Consider the following 20,988-nt stretch of genomic DNA (forward strand, 5'->3'; position numbering starts at 1 on the left):
AAGTGTTGGCAGTTTTTAGGTATTTCACAAATGAAACACTTAATACTTCAGGGCAACCTGAGGAGCTTTGCTGATCTTTGTTCACATTGCAGTGTTTCCAGCTCATACAAGTTGGCTCACAGACAGATTTCCCATTAGGTTCTTATCAAAAGAAAAATTGACACATGCCCAGCCCATTCTCCTCTTTAGGAAGCTATTTAAAGTTTTAAAGGGAGCTAAGTCTGATTCCCACAAAGCTATCAGTGGGTTTGGGGAGCTCCGCAAAAAGGCTACTGAATTAGGCTCCAGTTAGACTGCCAATGCAAAATGTAACACAGGGATGCTAATAATCATAATATCCAGTATTAGAATATGAATAGTACTGAACACCAGAAAGATGCTTTGTTGCATTTGTATAAGTGTGCGGCTCTTACTTTTCCTTCCTCTACATCTCACCCCCTCCACTGAGACACAGTCAGGAGAGTTCATTTTAAAAACAAATCATTGTAATACAGTCCTTTATGCTATTAGAATTACCCCAAAAGACATAAGCTCCAGAGGTACTTCATACTGCTTAGGAAGTACAGAGCATCCCTAACCTCAGGAATCCAGGCAACAGTAGACACTTATTTGAAGAACTGGCCTTAGGGGTGGGCAATATGGGTGACCGCCCAGGGCACCATGGTTGGGGGGCATGACACTGAGATGCTCGTGTGAGCAGCCCGCTCTCACAGCAGTGCTCCCCCTCTGCCCCGGCTGATCCCCACCCAGGCGAGAGGGGCAGAGCCGCACTCAGCCTGCCCCCACTGCCTCCAGCTGCTGCTCAGAAGGAGCTGGGTCATGCAGTGCAGGCAGCAGCAATGGTGTCTGCCGGCGTGGTGTACTATGCCACTCTTCCTCCTTGCTGGACTGCACCCCACGCCCCTGCCTGCCTGCCTGCCTGCCTTTGCCTGCAGCAACATTGCTGACTTGGGGGGAGAACCAAGGGGGGAAAGGCAAAATACAAGTTTGCCCAGGGCACAATTTTCCCTAAAGCCAGCCCTGCTTGTTTGCACTACAAAATCGTCAGGAAGTACAGTGCCGTGTTAGTTGTCCTTGCATCACCCTTGCCTACCCACTGCTGCAGAGATGGTGGCCGTGGAAAAGGGACATATGCTGACATCCCAGGCTGATCACCCAGGTGATCCTTGGGTGCCATAACAATTCTGTTGAATAACATTGTACATTTGAACATTGTTCAGCTTACTCTTACTGATGCTGAAGATTGGTTAGGTTTTCTAACATCCACAGGCTCATGGTGGATCTCCAGACTTGGACCAAATGCTGCTTGATCATACTAAGCAACAAAGAGGATACGATTCCCACTGCTTTCACTAGAGAGGCAATTCACTACTTTATCTTTTAAAATCTTCATTCCAGAAATATATAAATGCATAGGGAAAGCAAGCAGCAAGACAAAGTCCCTACTTCTGGGACCAGCAAGGTCTTTCTGGGAATACTGTTTTTGCTGGCCTCTTCTGCTGGCCTTTCTGCTGCTTTTGGTGGCCTCTTCTTCTGTAATGATATTTCAGCTCTGATGGTGTGCCTGTGTTTTGCAGACACTAGATGTGAGCAAAGAAACTGCGATGAATAATTTAATCTAGGAGTTTAGGCTCTTTCTGTTTACAACCACTACCAGAAGATCAGAGTTGGATTGTATTGTTGTATTCATTACAATAAACCCTTTAAATTTTGAGTGGCATGCTTGGTTGGTAAGAAAATAAACAAGACAAAATAATTTAAAAGAAACAGATTTTTAATTTTTATATTTGATATATGTTTTTTAAAAAGGGAATGACTAGTAACAGAAGAGAAAGGTTGTACTAGACAAATTGATATAGAGTTGCAATGAAATTCAGTGAGGAGAAAGAGACAAAATTAGGTTACACACATGGAAGCAAAAGATCAGAGACGAAAGAGTCAACCATCTTCCTTTTCTGCGTAATGTATATACCCATTTGGATGCCAGATATGTTGATATTAGTGAAAGAATTCACAGAAGAGTAACCAAGATGTTCTGGGACTGACTGACTGACTGGTAGTTATGAGGAACAATCTGAATGACTTGCTCTTAAAAATATGTACAATATGGCCGTAGGACAGATGAGCAGATAGGATAGAGTAATTCTTTACAATTATTTGGAATGGACAAAGGTCAAGAAAGGATAAAAATACAAATTATTACACCTAAAGAGGTAGAACTAAGAATAATGGAAACATAGGTTTAGTATTATGACATGTATAGTTACTGTGAAATCTGTTAGATTAAGCAACAAACTTCCACATGGAACAGTAAAGACCTCATTGTCCAAGTCACTAAATATTAGGGGTGTGTGAAACAGGCCCTATTTGATTCGGATTTGGCACGAATCAGGGACAGTGATTCGATTTGTTGATTCAGATCACTGTCCCCAATTTGATTTGGCCAAATCTGAATCTGAACATTTGATGCTGACTCAGCAAATCAGCGATTCAGACACAGGCACAGCTTTAAAATTTGTTTTACATACCTTGAGGTAGCAGCGCAGCTTGTGATTGCTGTGTATTGCGCATCCCATGGGAGCGCGGGGTGGGGGGTGGTGCATGCTTGGCAATGAACCTGCAAGTACTTCTGGTCCACTTCTGGGTCCAACAGGAAGCACGCTGGAGGTCCCCCCCATCCCCTCTGGCTCAGTGATCAGCAATGGGGGGACCCTGAGTGCACCCCCAGACCCAGGAGGTACCAGTTGCCAAGATGGGGGATGCAAGGCGATTCACAAGCTGCCTGGTACCTTTAGGTATATAGAAAAAACATTTAAAGCTGTGTCTATGTCTGAATTGCCAAATCTTTCCAAATCTCTCCGAATCAGTTTGGAGGGTTCCGATTCGATTCAGAGAGATTAAAGGGTCTCCCGATTCAATTTGGATTCAGAGATTCAGCCACCGAATTGGGCTGAGTCTCCACCGAATCAAATCAGTGACCGAAGCTTTGCACAGCCCTACTAAATACTAAACTGGACCAAGCAAGACCTGAATGTGGCCTGCAGGACTCTATGCCTGACATCAGAAGACAGAGGGAAATGTAGAAACTTATCCTAACATGGTGGCATTAACTCCTGAGACCCCAGAAAAAAATTAGGCTGCTTGTCTGTGCCGTACTCACTTACTTTTAGTATCGTATTCCTACTCTCAACATAACTGACATAATTATTGTTTTCAATGAAAACCAAGATTTTCTTTATGCAGTCTATTTTTAAAGATAAAAAGAGAGATCTGCAAGCTTACAGCACACACATATCTATCATGTAATTATACTCTTCTCTCCCCCTCTATATTCTATAATTTGCTTTGTAGTCTATAGGGAATTCATAATGCAATTGTTAGACTATGCGGCATGTGCTACACAATTTCATTTCAGGTGAATGGGATAAGGACAATGACAAAGAACCTGAGGAAATGTCCAAACCCACATCTAACCCAGCATTTAGTTTTACTAGTAAATCAACAATGCAAGTCTAAATCTGATTTTTAACTTCCTTCCTGATTTTGGCTGTCACCAGATTTTCCCCAGAGCCCTTTTTACCATCTAGCACCTTAGCTCCTTCTGTCTCCAAAAATCATTCCATATCCCACCTTGCCTTTAAATCCTGTATCAATGTAATGAACCACAATGGGAATTGTGGGATTTTATGAGAGCTCTTAATTTATCATTGTAATTCAACAGTGAAGGAGCTTCTTGGGCAAAAATGACATTAGGATTTATGATTAAAATGTTTAGAAGCCCATAAGTTATTAAATGCCTCAGTTTGTTTCAAAAGACTCCTCCTGAGTGCCATGTTGCTGAATCTAAATGGTCTGAAAACTTATGAGCTACACAAAGTCCACTGACCCAGTTGTAGGATCTTCTGTGGATTCAGGGCAATGCATTTGCTCCATCTTATTCACAATTAGTTTTTTGCATCTTGTTTTGAAAACAGAAGCAGACAGTTATGAAAATTTTACCCTCAAAGATGCCGTTTGATATTTAGAGTTACCCTCCTTTTAAAATAGTCAAAATTATTTCAGGATTTGCTTAAAATCCCAAATCCAACTTCTCTGTCCACTGCATAAATGTGACTTGGTCGCAGCCCAACTTACATGCTCAGCACTTGTAAAAGGCATAGTTACACAATTAGTTTTGTGACTCACTACAGCAGTTCTAGTGAGCTCAGCTATAACATGACCATATCTCTGTATCAATGATAGATGACCCACTATAATAAAAGCTCTTGACTTGCGTGTATGTTAACAATTAATGGGATGTATAATGTATTGCATACTGTATGTGGAAGGTAATAAAGAGGTGTAAATGAGAATTACACTGGTTAATTGGTGTCATTAATGGTCCTTTTGTTCTGCTAGAAAAGCAGCATCTTACTTAAAGACAGTGTTGTAGGGTTGGCTGCAGCCTTCAAGTCCAAAGAGAAGAGTTAAAAGCATTGATTCTGTTACAAAGCCGTTTATTTAAAGATGTTTCTTGATACAAGACCTTTTCCAGTACCCAGATTCAAACCCACTTATCATATAAACTTGCTTCTCTCCTCTTAGCTGTCCTTAGCTCTTGTCTGTGCTAGTGAAATGTGCACGACTAATTTGTTGCTCCTTCTAGATTGCTTGTAAAGACCAGGCAAAAATGCTTCCAATAACTTCTAGTCAATCTGAATCAGACTTGCCTCAAATAAGTCTAACCACCTCATCCACTCCAGTTCCCACCAGTGTAGTGACAACATGGAATGGAATCACATATACAATATCCCCTAATGGTTCAAGCAGCTGTCATGCTACTATCCCACAATGAATCAGACTATTTTGGTGGTCTGTCTGGTTTATCTTTTATAGTATACTACACAGGGACCAGGTTTGCTGGAAGCCAAATATGGCTGTATATACTGCAGACTTCACTTGCATGCCATTTGAAAGTATCAGCTTCTTCCATAGTGATCATTTTTACTCCAAACAAGCAACAACTCAGTGGCAAGCTTCCTACAAACATGCTACTGGTGAACCAGAGGCAGAAAGGCAGCCACTCATGGAATGATGAAGATGACCTATAATTTAGAAAACACTGGTCTACAACCAGGCATCAAAGGGCATTTTTACATGTGCTCCAAGGTAGGGGTGGGGAAGGCGTTTTAATTAGAGCGGCTCTTGGGAGTCGCTCTAATTAAAACGCCTGCAGGCTCTTGTGTATTCAGTGTCCTACATTTCAAAATGGTGGCAGGGGTGCTTTAACTAAAGCTCATTTGACAAGCTTTAGTTAAAGCACCTCCACCACCATTTTGAAATACAGGGATGCTGAATACACAAGATGCTGGAGGTTTCTGATTAGATGCTCTAGCTGGCTCGATTAATCAAGTCTGCTCTGATGCGTTCTAATCAGAACGTGACAGAGCACACGTATAGGTGCCCTGAAAGAGCCAAAGCCTGGGACGGACATATATATATTTGGCCTACATATATGTATATTTGTAGGCCATCTATCTCTGCATCAGTGATAGATGGAGGAGAATCTGAACTAACTTGTAGTCTCTTCTGTAGGCACTGCTGTGTGGACAAGTTTCAGGATAATAAAAAGGCTCATAATGTCTGATGAATCAAAGCATGTGATTACCAACTGCCTAGCCCTTGTACAGTGCTTTCCAGAAAGAGATCCTATAATATCTTATAGAAAGTGAATGTTAGTTATTACAGCCATAGCAAAACAGAGAGAAGTGAAATAACTTGGTCAAGATCATACAGTGAGTCAACAGTTTAGAGTGAAATCCAGGTTTTCTGTTCCTCCCCTTTTCTCTGGAATCTACTGCTTTCCTTACTTGTGGTGTGTGCGTCTATGAGAGAGAGAGAGAGAGAGAGAGACTGTAGAGCTGTGTAAAGCCTCTTTTAATCCAGTACAAATCTACCAGCCAGCATCTGTGATCTGACAACTTGGGAGAAGAGCCAAGGCCCATACATCACTTCTAAGGTGATACCTACTAACTATACCAAAATTATAATAAAAGATACTTTTATAATGGGTGATTTTTTTATCATCTCCACACTGCTGTAAATCAGAGTACTCAGGACACCACTTTGCAAAAGGCACCTCCTGAATGTTAGGTCACCCAGCTTAAATGGGCCAGCAAACTATGAGCCAGATACCATGCACAGACAGCCACACAACTTCTGTTGTGGATTAAGGCAGTGCAAGGTTCTGGAAAATTACTGTATCATTCACAGCTTTAATTTTCACATCCTTCTACTCACTTTTTGTGTTGATTTAGTGTTTGTGGAAGTTGCCAGATGAACTGAAGTCCTCATTAAACCAAAGCAAAAGTACAACAGAAGCCAGGCAATGCAAGGACCCTTCATTTCCTTATTGAATATGGCCTTAACCCTTCAGGGCTGAGTTTCTGCGCCTAATTTGACTACGATGTTGCATTAGTCTTAATTGCTCTGATTCCATGGAAGTCAGAACTGTGCAAAACCAGCCTAAAAGAGTGACCATAGGTCTCATTTCTAACCTAAACGTATCCATGCTCAGGAAAATATGATAATGACATGTCCTATTGTGGCTAAAATCATGCTGTGATATTCTCTTTTTTTCATGTGAATGTTTGCTGGCTGGCTGAATTCTGCTTGCGTCCATCTGCCCTAACTTGGGAAAAATGAATGTGAATTAACTTTTTTAGGGGGAATTAGTTAAATCTCTGCATGGATGCTCATTCACAATTAAAGCAGTTTTTATTGAATTAAAAAGATTATGCCACCTGATGGGTGACATTTTATAAGACATACTATAAAGGCAACCACCTCATACCTAGTAAATGGGGCTACACACACATATGTGGCAGTGGGAACCACTTCCCTTCAGGTCAAGGCTGGAGAAGAAGACTTGTCCATACCCTTTACTATTAATTTGAATCCGTACTAAAACCAGTGGTATGAATTTAATTCCTGAGAGGATTCAAATTTATGTCTCCCATCTCCTGTGTGAATACTGTAACTACTGAACTATAGATTAATTGGGAGTTTAGGACTCTCTTAACCAACACTACTGAATATCTTCCATTTTGCACGGAATATTTAAAGATTCTTTGGGCCAGAGAGAAAGGATGAGTGTAACTCTTCAGTCTCTGCTCCAAGGACTGTTCATGCATTTTAATCAATGACTTTTTAATGTGAAATACATAAATGGTACTTGGAGCAGGAACTGGAAATCAAGTCTTCCTTCTAGGTTACTGCCTAAACTACTAGACTGGATAGTCACGTTCCTTTTCTCTCCTCCTCATGCCCAATGAATCTTTAATTGCTCCATCTCAAGGAGAACAGCTTCAACAGAAGAGGACTAGTTCTTTTCTTCTGTATAACAGTCTATATAGCATGTGGTTAGGGCAGTCCTCTGGAAGGTGAGAAAGGTATGTTTGTATCCTTTCAGATACAGGCAGAAAGTGAATCCAGGGTTTCCTTGCCCCAACAAAATGAGTGCTCTTGTATAACACCAGGGCACCACATCATCAAGAAAGGATTGACCTCTGCACCAGCCTACCAGTAGCAAGCTCCCACAGGTGATCAGATCTCCATGGGCTGCCATGGCTGGGAGCCTCATCAGCTGATGGGACTCCCAGCTTCAGGGGCTACATGTTCATATTAAAGGTGGCCAAAAAACAGATATAAAGTTATTACACATTTTCTACCTCTAACTTTATAGCTTGGTTGGACTTTTTAAAGGCATGATAGTTAATTTGCACGTGTAGCCAGTCTAAATTAATTGTGCAGTTAACTAGGTAATTGCATAATACACATAATGTGTAGAGGGGACCTTAGAGAGATCTCTCCCGATAACATTAAATTACTTAAGTCCACAAATGGAGATTTAAGACACAACTTTGTCCTCAAGGTTTCCTACTAGCTGATTTGGACAGCTCCCCGTTCATCATGCCAAGTTCTGGGGTCCCTTCCAAGGTGCCCATAACAACATAGACACAGCTTTAAAAGTTTTTTCTACATACCTCGAGGTACCAGCGTGGCTCATGAATGCTGCAATGCTGGGGTGGATGGAGCATCCCAGGTGGGGGAGAGAGGGCATCCATCTGCTTGGTGGTGAACCCATAAGTGGACTGGATGTGCTTCTGGTCCACTTCTGGGTCTGCTGCTGAGTGCATTGGGGAGCCCCCGCGCCACCATGGGATGCTCCATGCGCTCCAGCATCACAGCACTCACAAGCCACCTGCTACCACCTGGTACTTCAAGGTAGAAAAAACACTTAAAGCTACCTCTATGTCCAAATCACCGAATCTCTCCAGATTGATTCGGAGGGTTCCGATTCAATTTGGAGAGATTGAAGTGTCCTCTGATTTGATTCAGATTCGGAGATTTGGCCACCAAATTGGGCCGAATGTCCACCAAATGGAATCAGGGACTGAAGCTTCACACAGCCCTACTAGAGACCCTTACAAATTTGGGCCTTTACTCTAACTAGACAACACAAAATGCAGTGATGAAGTGACCTGTCCAGATATCATATACCATGCTAATTTTAGAACTGGAGTAGAAACTGGTGCAGTAGGTTGAAATATTTTTCAACAACCAAGAGAATGTCTTTTCAAGGGAAAAAACCCAACATTTTAAAGTTGTTTTTACTCCAATTTTCCTAGGTCTTTGGTTAAAAAAAAAAAAAAGAATAAAGAAAAATGTCTGTAAAACTATTAATGTTTTAATTAAAGAACAGTTAATATTGGTGGACTATGAATTTTGGTAAAAAAATTCCAACTTTTTTTACTGAAATTAGTTTAGAAAACCATGTGTTTACAGGACTTTTTCCAGAAAAACAACTGGCATTTTTCATCCAGCTTGAGAAACCGTGTATCTAGATTCCCAGGTTCAGTACCTTGCATTCAAATTACCCTGAGACCTTTCACACACAGGCCAGAAAACTGATCATCCGATGCTAACAATTTCCAGTCATTGTTGGAGTTGGTGACTTATGTCGCTTTCGAAATCAACATTAAAACAGCAAACGTTGGTGGCCCTTTTTATCATGCCTTCTCTGACCCTAAGTGCTAACCCACCAATAGAGGAGGATATAAAAATAAATGAAATCCTAATGTAAAAAGGGGGGCGGGGGGGGACTTAAATATATTGACTGCACTAAAACAACTAATATATGCCTTTGCAGTCCCATGCAGAACGATTTCCCACCACAGACACAGCAACCTAACAGAAAATGCATTAACAAAGACTATAAAGTAGCACTTACAAGTATCTCTTAAGAAAAGATTTTGCCCTGCTCTCCATTTCAAGGGAAAGATTGCGTTATTTAAGGACCCCTGAAATTAGTACAATCCCAAACGCGATTGGTGTGCATTAACTTTTTACATTCTCTCACAAATACGTGTAGGTTTTAAAAATTTTTAGAGCATTTCAAGTACATCATTGCTCTTGAACAAATTTGCATAACTAAAAGCAAACAGGCGACAGAAAAATGCATTTGTATGATCATCATTTTAAGGGGTTGACTAAAACCTTTTTAGGGAGACAATTAGAAATGCAGAGAGAGTGTGGCTGATTTATGTGTATGACAGATTCACTCACTGTGCTGTCTTGGTATATTCTGAGTTTTCTGTTCTCTGAATTCTCCTATTAAATGTACATATTTTTTATCTTGACCCATATGCTTGTATTTCATTAGCATGTTACACATGGGCCAAAATCAGAACCATTTATCCAAGCTCAGTTTTGTGGGAGCAGTCAACTGTGAATGCAAAAGGAGGCATGTAAAATTGGAGGGTTGATTAAAAATATAGCCCTTCATCTGCATTAAAAAAAAATCTGTATTTTCCAAATATCAATTAAGCTTAAGCTAAATTAAAAACAGTCTCTTACACGTTTCAACAGCCATTTTCACTAGAGAACATAAGCATAAAATAGAATTGCTAACTCTTTATAAAATGAAATAAAATGAAAGAAGGATTATGAACACACTCCCTGCACCCACTATACCACCTGCTTTGTCCCTCCTAATGTCTCTCACTTTAGCTTTCTTTCTAAGCTTGAATATATGCTACAAGCATCATAATTTTTCCTAGTTGTCTCCCTTCTGGAAACATCCTCTTCAGATAAATCCAACAGCAATTGACTGTGTTTTTATTAGTTCTTCGGGTCCATTTTCCACTACTCAAGGATCTCTCATCAAGAGATTTCTCACCAGTAATTACCCCAGCCATAAAGACAAATTCACTTCCTCAAAACACCAAGTGATGCAATTTCCTAATTTATTCCTTGTATTTGTGGGGAGAGGTTGGGGGATTAAAAAATTGTTTTTACTTGAAAGGTTGTCTTATCCCTTAAAAACCATTATCATCATCATGTTAAAACGTGCATGGTTTTCTTGCTCATACTGTGGCCTGGTGAACTGCCATTCTTCCTGAGGGCTTTTTAGTATGGCAGTGGGTCAGTTCTTGGATGGTGCCATAGTATGTGATAAGATCTATCTCATTTGCTGTACCAAAATGAAGCGGGAGACAATAATCTGTGGCTCCCTGCATACAAATCACTTCTTATGGGTGCAAAGTCCTGTGTACGTGGAGCTGGTTTCAGGATCAGGTCCAGATTTGCATGGCAAGAGAGAGTGAGAGATATGCCGTGATGTAGAAAGCTGTTATTAATCCCTTTCAAAGGTAAAATCGTTCCACATAATCTTGTTTAGTGGTGGACATGTCTGTTTTATATAAGAAAGATGAAACAGTCAGCTAATCAATGGACATTATCACAAGAGGAAAAAGAACAAACATAGCCAATATGCTGGTCTTCATAATTCATGCTCCTATGCTGCAAAAAGATAAGTCCACACAGACTCTTTCACACATGTAGTGTCTCATTAACTTCAATGGGACTTCATGTAGGTGGGTATTTTTGCAGGACTGTGGCCTTGGTATTTAGCTACTGGTATTTTTGTAACATGTATAGCCTGAAACTGCTCATCTCCCTAGTTGCCCAGGCTCCTAGTCTAGTCACCTCTGTCACCATCAAAGGTAAACCACATTTAGAGGACAGGAATAACAATTGTAACACTTAGTATGTCACCATAGCCTTTTATCCTTCTATTATTCCTAGTTAGCCTGTCAGCAAACATTTGCTACATATAATAGTGAAAACGCATGGCACAAAGTGAATAACCAGAGACTAATCCTGGCCAACCTCAATTTGTTATTTAGCCCTGATCTTACAGGATGGGTTTTTCTAGCAGAAGGAGCAATAGGATATTTTGATATTCTTTCATCCCTCACTGTGTGGTTTAGGTTCTCTTGACTTCAATCCTATTATCAACAATCCTGATGAAAGCAAATTTGTACCTCCATTTAAGGCTGTGACCCAAGATGGCTCACTCTATTCTGTCATCTTGCATTGACTGCAATTCCTTCACAGGGTTTTAGGTTCACTGGAAGGATTTTTATTTTTGTTGCTATGCTCTGATCTCAATCCAGATTAGGCTTTAAAAGCTAATGATCAACAATGCATCAAGTTTACTTCAAATTATAAATCTGACTCCACTCAGTGCACAGCAGCTTTTAAGGGAAATAGGCTTTCATAAAAGAAGACGTGTTGTTTTCTTTGCCTTTAAACATCATTTTCAGACAGCCAGCTCCAAAATTTCAATTCCATTAGTTTCCTAAAATCATTAGGCTTCTTGGTATAGCTCTGTATTGAAAAGTGCACATCACACTGCTTCGGGAATCAGGGAAAATCCTCTGAAGGTTTCAAAGTCCAGCTATTAAGCTCAGAGTTGAGATAAATAAAGAGTATATTAACAGGTATTTTCCTCTCTGTGCACATGCACAGCTCCCACTAATGCAGATAGAAATTGTATACACATCCAGATGTGCATCTTTATTTGTAGATCATCATGAAACTCAGGAAATAAAAACTTTTCAATATTCTTTGCACAGATACATTAGGCTCGGGGGACATTGCCAAAGGCCTGAGTGCCCAGAATGGGAGCTAACTTCCATTGTCTGGAGCCAATTTCTTTGAAGTAAAGAACTTAAAAGTTTGTAATGCTCAATAATAATGAATAAATAATTATTTATTATTTACTGAGAGCCGACTATATTCTGAGTTGTATAAGATCTGGGGAGAAATCTTGATCTTCCTTCTGAAGTCAATGGCAAGGCTCTTATTCAGTCCAGTGGAACTGGGATTTCAGTAGGGTGTTAGCTTCAATATCTTCCAGTCCAAGGCCACTGTTGATATCAGGTCAATCAACTCACTGAAGTAAATGACAGCAGGATTGGACCTTAAGGGCATATCCATCCCCCTTACGAAGCACCCTTGGGAACACCGCTCTCAAATCAACCCCAGGGATGAAGTCATGATGGGTGCCTACTGCCACTGCCACTCTGGGGACAGATCTCAGGTATAGTGGGAGTAGGAGGTGTCCTCAGAGCAGCTTCATCGCTCCATTTCCAGGTTTGGTGCACACTGAACAGGAGTGGGGAGGAAATCAGAAAGCTGGATGCTGCTGCCACGAGCTCTGCAGAAGCCCGACAGACCAACTCGAAGAGACAGGAACAACAGAACATGGTTATGATGCACAAAGGGTCATCCAGAGCCTACTGGAGCCAGTGAGAAGCTTTCCATTTGACATGATGGCCAGGGAGCCAGTTAACTTAAAAAAACCAGTGCCAGAGAGTCTTCAATATTATTGTTCCTTGTATGTATTTTGAACAACAGCACTTCATTAAGGGCCAGATTTCTATAATACTGAAATAAAAAGAAACAAATAAAGACTTCTAGAAACTCAGGGCTAATGAGCATCCTTACAACAACAGACCATGCACACAAGATGGAGGGAGAAAAAAAACCCCTCTCTCTTTAGCAAAGTGGATTTCACATTCAAATTTCTAGGAGCTTACTATTTAAAAATATATGAAAAATACATCAAGAATGGCCTTTTAAGTGTAATAGTTTTCTATTCTGAAGAATATAGTGTAGCTGAAATTAGTATAAATCTTGCACTGTATTAAAGCATCAGAAGATGAAGGTAGCTATGGCAATTCTAGCACGTTATTAAACACCAGACAAATTGAAGAGTACATTTCCTGCTTTTTTGAAAGAAATGAATGATATCTTCTGATTGGGGAATGCTAAGGGCAAAGGAAGCTGGATGAAATGGCTTAAACAGTACTGCAGTACATTTATCAGGACGTTTACTGTGGTTTTTCATAGGAAAATGGGGGATGGGGGGGAAGTGATTTTTATTGCTAAAATTAATTTTATTGCAGTGCTAACTAACCCTCTTCCCCCCTGGAATCATACACAGATAAAGAAAAATGACTGGGAATGTTCTTCCTCTCTGTGGTTTTTCAGTCCTCATTTGTGCTTTCAACAGCACAGTGCTAGATCTGAGCAGTTCGCTGCACCATTCTTCTGCCCAACAAACTACAGCATTGAAAACAGATACATAAAGAATGAAGAATCTGATTAAGAAAAGTACATTTATATTTTTACTGGGTTTTATTTTTAACATAAAACATCTTGAGAAAAGTTTTATGATTTAGCATTTATGAATGACTAGATTTTAAGAGAATTGTAATATTTTTTTAGGGTATTTCAGCTCTATGAGTTATTTCTTGTAGATTCAGATAATGACATTATAAATCTTTCTGTGGAGGCAATTACTAAGGCAGAAATGGCCTATTCCCCATTGGCTTTTAGGCTCAGCTTACTGACATATTACAAGCAGGCTTACCATGGTCATTAAAAACTGATCTGGGATTTATTGTACCTCTTTAAACTCTCAGTACTTTGAAAAGTATTGAACAGAAAAGGAATACAAGGTGAAGTTACAAAGAGGTCCAGTAAGGCAATCAGGGGAAAAATAGACTTAATTTATTCCAGCATGGCCCACCAAAAGCACCACAAAAATATTTGAAATTGAGCTGCAAGTCCTTAATAGAGATCGCTCACAATAGCTGCTAATCATACAGAATGGAAATGCTTTTAAATAGAATGTTTTGGAATTTTAAAGGACATTGGTACAAGATTACAGGGCAGGAAAATGACTAAGATTGTAAGACTAACAACAAGGGCAATAAAGCTGCACAATGTATTAGCCTATGTGGCTTTTCTGGCACTTGGCAACAATCTTCCACTGTAACATTTTCTGGCCTGGATCCCGATCCCTTGCAAAGTGAGTAGGAGTGATCTCTATATTCTTCATTAACTTGCAGCTTCCAGGCTCCTCCATCCTATATGGTTCTGGGGTAATAGCTGCTGATAACAGTGGGCAAGGCAATAAGCAGTGGGGTTACAACAGCGCAAATATGCATGGAACAGGAATCTTGTTTGATCACCTTGAACAAATGAAGCCGAGCAGAAGGATAATGGGCCGAATTCACAGAAACATGGGAACTGTCATCCTGGATCAGAGCAGTTGTCCATCTAATCCTGTATCCTCTCACAGGTGGTGGTTAATACCAGACATTTCTGAGTGTCACTGACAAAGTCATCACAGAGCAGATGTAACCACAAGCTGCTCACTGGCTCTCTCCAGAAGGCCAGGGCCGGTTCCAGAAGCACGGGGAGTCATTGCACTTGAGAGATGACCTTATACGGTTTCTAGTTTCCATTTCTTGGGACTCCTGACCAAAGTTTAAAGCTGTCCTCCTATGAATGAGCTGCTAATAGAGATCAGCTGCCCCATGGGTGTGATATACACCCTCTAGCAGCAACAGCTGTGATTTGAGTCCATCTTACGAAACAGAAACCCACCCAGGGTAAAAGAGGAACAATTGTCCAGCCATGACAAACACTGATGCTTCGGATGATATATGACCTTTTGATCTCATGCCCATTTTCCTATTGTCACAAGTAAATAAAAAAACCCTAGCCAGACTCTTAGAAACTTCGTCCGCCCAAACTCAACAACAAATCAACATCTCTAACCAGACTGTGATTGCCTCTAGAAACAACTCTGCTGTTGCTTCTGCTTCTTATTTTATTGTGGCATTTGATCTACATTTTCAAAAGTTACTAGTAATTTGGGGAATCTGTCTATCTGCAAATTTTGGTTAACCTCTCATTTAATATACCTGAAGCTGTATTGTTCATGGCAACCTCAAAGAGCAGAGCCCAACCTTTTAAACCCACATTTTACAGAGATTCACCACGCTTTTTGCTTTTCACCACAAATAAACTGACTTTATTAGAAAATAATAGTTTGAATTATAACCGGCATTTATGAGCCTATAGCTGGTGCCAGTCACCTCAGTAAAAAGTGACATGGCTCATGACAGGGGCAGGGGTCAGATTATTTTAGCACTTCTTTATATTATTAATAACGAAAGAAACCAAACCAATTTCCAGCCTTCTTCAATGCCATATCAACTCTGGATAATTAGGGATGTGCCAAAGATTTGAGGTTCATATCAAGAACTAGACTCCCACTGATAATCTCTCGAAGTCTAGTCTGGCAGAAGGGTGGGCAATGACTACCATACCTGATTCTATTTTTCTAGTTCAGAATACCTTTAAGCAGTATAGGGGCATCTACTACCTGCTAGTGGAAGTGTTGTATCTGGATACAAGGTGGCTGGGAGGAGATACGGGCATGGTGCTTGCAGGGACTACCTACCCATGGTTGGAGACTCCCTGAAACAGATATTGGCATGGGGCCAGAAAGGGGCTACAGATGAGGTAGATACCCCTATTCTTTTCCCTACTAGTTCCTTACGCATTTGCTCTCTATGCAACCTACTACATCAGCTAAAACTAAACTGCTGAAACTAATAAGGCCAATTCATAATAGCAGAATATAACTGGGCATATGCAACTGCAGAAGGCAAGCAGTCTAAGTCATATGTCAGATATTACTAACCGTGCATTGAAGTCAACAGGGGAGACACAGGTACATCTGAATGCAGACTGCCACCATGTGTGTAAAATCTGGCCCCACACAAGGAGAATACATCTAAAACACTTTTTCCATTAAGATGAAGCTCACTCAGACCCACACTTCCTTCTTGGAATGTACACAGCATTGATTTACACTTTAGTAGTAATAACTTTGGCTATTAGAGAGCTCTTACTATCCTTTTTTAAATTGGCTTGAAGCATTTGGGGAGTCATTGTCAGGCTATCTAGAATGTAGATAAAGGGATCCCATGGCAGAGTAATATTCTGCATAAACTCTAGTCTAGGGATGATGATATATTTCCCATAACTCTTACATTGTGGGCATTCCGATAACATGTGGACAAAGTGTTCCAGAATATATATTACATCACCATCCCTTTATCATTATTCAAAATACTGGCAGGGTAAATTCTGCTCCCAGCCCAGGAAATGTGCAATACAGTTTTGTTGTTAGAGAAGACCTTAATCATCAGGTGATTTTTTTTTAAACTGTTGTTGTAAATATTATCCCAGGCTTGGTCTGACATTTGGATATTCATATCCAAGTCTTTAAATGTGTTCACTGTTGTTAGCGAGGTAATGTTATTGCTGCAGATTTTTTTTTGGATTTATTATTCCTAAAAATGCTAGAAACATATTATACTTCTTTCGATGAGTGACCACGGTTTATGAAAAACATATTTTATTGACACTGGCTAATAGCTGAAGTTCCAGAAATGAATGGACAACCCTCATAACATACCTAATTCCACAACTATCCAAAGGGAGAAATTTCTTTCTGCTACCAGCTGGAACTTTTCTTACACCCTGAAGCATTAAAGTTGACAGTTCATGTCTTCCTGTTCAAGATAGGGTCAATATAGAAATGCAGATGATTGCTATTCGTGTAAATAGCTATTATTTTTTCCCCATTTTTTTGAAGTTACAATATGATTTTGCTTCAATAGTAGGGTGGGGAATACCACCTGTGATATCTACCTCAAATTAAAGAGTGATTACAAGCCAGCAAGTTTATCTGTTTGGGCTCCTCTAGCACCCTTTCCACTAAAGCCATAATGGGATTTTGTTTTAATGTGTAAATTTAGGGGATTATTTGGCATTTCACAAACTAGCAACTGTAGTTCCTTTATGACAATCACAGTAGATATCATCAGACAAACAGAAAAAGAAGTGGTCCATCAAAGACAGTACATGAAAGCTCTACATTCATATTTTTAGTCACATTGGTAAAGAAGAGGGGGAGAAAAAAAAAAGGAGCAACTATAAAGCTCTTCCTGACAAAACCATCAGGAAATTCAATTGTTCATACAAAATAAATAGTTTTTTTTCTTTTGGTCTGAGCCTTGCAAGGAGACTGTATTATTCAAATGATTGTGACCTGGATTGTAGGAGCTCAGCTGGAAGTCAAAGATATTATAGTTACATTCCACAACAAGTTTATATATACAAATATGCAGCAGGGTGAGTACATCGGTGTACCTTGCAAGAGGGGAAAAGCCCCCGATTTTGCATGCTTAGATTTTACCTGTGTACGTGCCTTTGTTAATTTATTTGCCTTCATCTTTTTTTATTTATTTTCAGAATGTCACGATACAAGATGCCTTACCTGAGAGCTGGATTATAAATGAAGCAGCTGCACATGCAGACAAAAGAAGTGGTTTCTATAGCAACGGAGACCATGTGGAAGTACTTTGCTCAGCTCCTCCCCTTTTCTAGGTTGCCTGCATCACTCGCTCTTCTCTCATTGGCTTGCATAGAAAACCTGAGGGAAGAGGGACATTTCTACTCAAAATCTGGCTGAGCAACCCTTCCATCAAATTTTCCACCAACTAAGTGTTTTGTTGCCATATTTTGGGCAAGGGTTTGAACAGTCTCTTCTTATACCGTTCACTTTTCATTCGTTAGATGCAGTGAAACATGGAGGGTAGGTGAGGTATCTGCATAGCTTCAAAGACCACGAGGTTCTTAAGGCTGGAGGTTGATATGAAAAGTCGGAGGTGGAAAAGACAATTCACATCATCCATCGCCCTTCCCATACATTGTGCTCTCAAGTCCTGGCCCTCCAAAGAAAGAAAGTTTTGGGTTTTTTGCTCGATGTTAGGGTTATTTAGTGCAAAAATCTAGAACTCTTGGGTCAGAGATGATACCTTTTATTAGACCAACTAAGAACACGCAAAAAATGATCTTTTTCTGCAAGCTTCCAGGCTCACGCATCCTTCATCCGGCCCAGGGAAAGTTAAAGATGGTAAGAAGTCCCCATATGTAGGAAATAAACGTCATTTTTGCACAGAGGAAACTGAAGAGTAGAATTCATTCTGGGTGCCAGGAAATCTTCAGAAGAAAGGAAATCTTAAAGGTTCAGATTCAATCTATAGACCAGTCAGTTTTGCAGCTTCTGACTCAGTCCATTTCACTTGAAGCATGTGTATTGTTTGAAGAGTGAGGAAAAATACAGTAAGTATCTTTCAATGTCTACAATTGTAGTCACGATGGTAAAGAGTAAGCAAGCTGATTTTGTGTTTAGGGTTGTACATGTTCATGATAATTTGCGTATATGCATTCATGAGTCCCACAAATGACTAGCAAAGTGGAGTGGGCAGTGACTTTTGGAAGCCTCACATACATTCATATGAACTGTAACATAGACGCCCCCCCAAAAACACACCTAACAGGATGAGCTGCAAGCAAAACCAAGGAACATATGGAGCTCTTTAACTGTAGCCTCCAGATATTGCCACAATACATCCCAGTCCCTCCTTTTTACTCCCCTGTAAGTGCCATTTGCTCTTTTTCTCCAAAATATCTTGAATCATCATTGCTGTCTCCCCGATGGTAATATCATCTTTACTGTTTAGAAATGAACTGGATGACACCCAAGCTGTAGTTAGCAGCATGTAATTCAACACATATTAGCCATGCATATAATGCCACATAACATTTTTACAAAAGCAAATCCCAGTTACACGAAGACCCACACACTCTGGGGTTGAATGATGATCTCAGTACCTCAAAGTGAGAATTTGATGTGTTCTGTGAAAACCAAAGCTGCCCCTCCTGATGGTAATGAGAAGTCCACTTATGACTCTGAATCTGAAAAACCTGAGGACTCTCTCTGGCTTCTGTTAGTCATCAAAATATTTCTCTCCACCACACGAGAGGCCAAACTGTCTTAGATGGAGCAGGAGTGCAGGATGTTAGGAAATTTATCATGTCCTCTTATGTTTGTGTGCTAGCTAATCACATTATATAGCCGTATGTGAGAAGTAGCAGCTTTTCAAACCCTACATCTTTCTTGCTGAAGGTTGGCATCAGGGGACAGAAAGGAGTTACAAAAGAGCAGGGTCTCGCCAATGCTCTATGATGCATGCTGCGCTGAGTGACCTCAACAGTGACCTCTTCCTTCTTCCAGCTGCATCAGAGGCATGGAAGGAGTCAAATCTCCTCACCAGGCTGTTCCCCAGCAGTATGTAGGGAACAGATATTTTATCTCATGATCTATCCCAGATATGGGACGCATGCAGGCAGGCAAAAGACCTCAACTTCCTGTCCACCATCTCTATCCTGAATTACTTGAGGGTGCATTTCAACTGGGGGTTGAGATATGAAAAAAAATATTTACATCCCCAATGTGCTGCATCTGGCACAACTCTGAAAAGATAGTGCACAACTAGGCAACCTCCCTCCTCAGTCATACAGAGAAAGCTGCTTAATAATGGCTCTCTGTTGATCCTCCCAATGATGACACTTCCAATGTTTCATGTATCTGGTCTTCTACCAACACTGAAACAGAAATTAAGGAACCACTAGAAGAGATCAAATACTGTGTTCTTCTACTGAGAAAACCATTGGGTAAATAGGAGTAATACTTTAATGTTCCCTCACATTTTCAATTCACATTTCTTTCTAGATGCAGCCAAGTTCATTTGTAAACATCAGATCACCAGTCTAGAATAGAGGTCACTTGCCACCAGAAGTCCTTGGGAAATACACATTCTGAATTGTGGAAGATGATAGGAATAATTTACTTCTATTGCTGCCAAAACCTGGACTAGTTCAGTGAAAGAATGGGCTTAGTTGTTCCGTGGCTTTGAAATGGACAGACCCACATGAGTATGCAATAAGTGTCTCTCACGTCATTAAGGTACTAAGGGACATAGGGGCTAGGGACAGACATTACACATAAAGCAGTTTAAGTGATCAGAAACTGGTTTAAACCTGTAACAGAACAGAAGTTCATTGCATATAAACCAGTTTCAAAATAGCTGAAACTGGTATAAGATAAATCTGGTTGAATGCAGTATCAGATTTAACTGATTTGGGTCAAGCCAGGTTATGAAACTTCTGTCCCAGACCGCTTCCTGGTTCAAGTTAAATCACAGCCCCACAACATCCCAGCACGCTTTCCATCCCTGGGCTGGGCTGTGCTGTCTGCTCCAGAAAGCAGGGCTGGCCCCACCACTCTGCTCTGTAGTTGAAGTAGCGAGGCCTGGCTGACCAGCCCAGCTGGGGATGCAGTCCAGTCTACCATGGGGGGGACTGCCCCCTCCCCGCCCCACAAACCCCGGCTGGGGTCTGGGGCCAGAGACGGGGGTTAAACACCCCTTCCCCCATTCAAACTTACTGCTGGCTGCATCTGTGGACTACAAATCCCACAGGCACCTGGAAGCAGGAAGAGGAAGTAATGAGCAACACCACAGAGTCCTGCTGCTGTAATTCTGGACTGCAAATCTCAGAGACCTTTGGGGCAGCAGGAAGAGGAAGTGAACACGCAGCCAGGGAGCCATTCTCTAGTGTCCCCTGGCTTTTGGTTTAAGCTACTGCAGGCTTGTGGCTGCATTTCCTAAATCAGATGTAAATGTCTGTTCACTTCTGTTTCAGTTTAATCTGTGTAGTTTAGACTAACTTGCAAAGACTGAATCCATTCAGCCTTGGGCTTTTTGACTGTCTGTACTTAACAAGGGAGAGAAAGTCATTCATATATTGTTAGTGAAAGATCTCATCCTTCCAATGGGCATAAATAATACACCTTCAAGTACAAATTGGTTGCGTGCCTGATGATGA

At 40.6% G+C, this 20,988-nt stretch overlaps 1 long non-coding RNA gene across 2 annotated transcripts in view; it reads right to left on the reverse strand.

Moving 5' to 3' along the window:
- Positions 1-5,851: 5,851 nt before the first annotated feature.
- LOC102376267 overlaps positions 5,852-20,988 on the reverse strand; it is a 91,311-nt gene continuing 76,174 nt past the window's right edge. Inside the window, exons 2-3 of one of the 2 annotated variants that reach the window (XR_001357574.2) lie at positions 17,534-17,689; positions 5,852-5,864 (exon numbers count right to left, since the gene is read on the reverse strand). This is a non-coding gene — a long non-coding RNA (uncharacterized LOC102376267). Of the gene's footprint in view, positions 5,865-16,954; positions 17,325-17,533; positions 17,690-20,988 lie in introns of those variants that run through there. The other variant, XR_323176.3, reaches the window with a different exon arrangement.

Source organism: Alligator sinensis, unplaced genomic scaffold (genome assembly GCF_000455745.1).
Source record: "Alligator sinensis unplaced genomic scaffold, ASM45574v1 scaffold115_1, whole genome shotgun sequence".
Lineage (NCBI taxonomy): Eukaryota > Metazoa > Chordata > Crocodylia > Alligatoridae > Alligator > Alligator sinensis.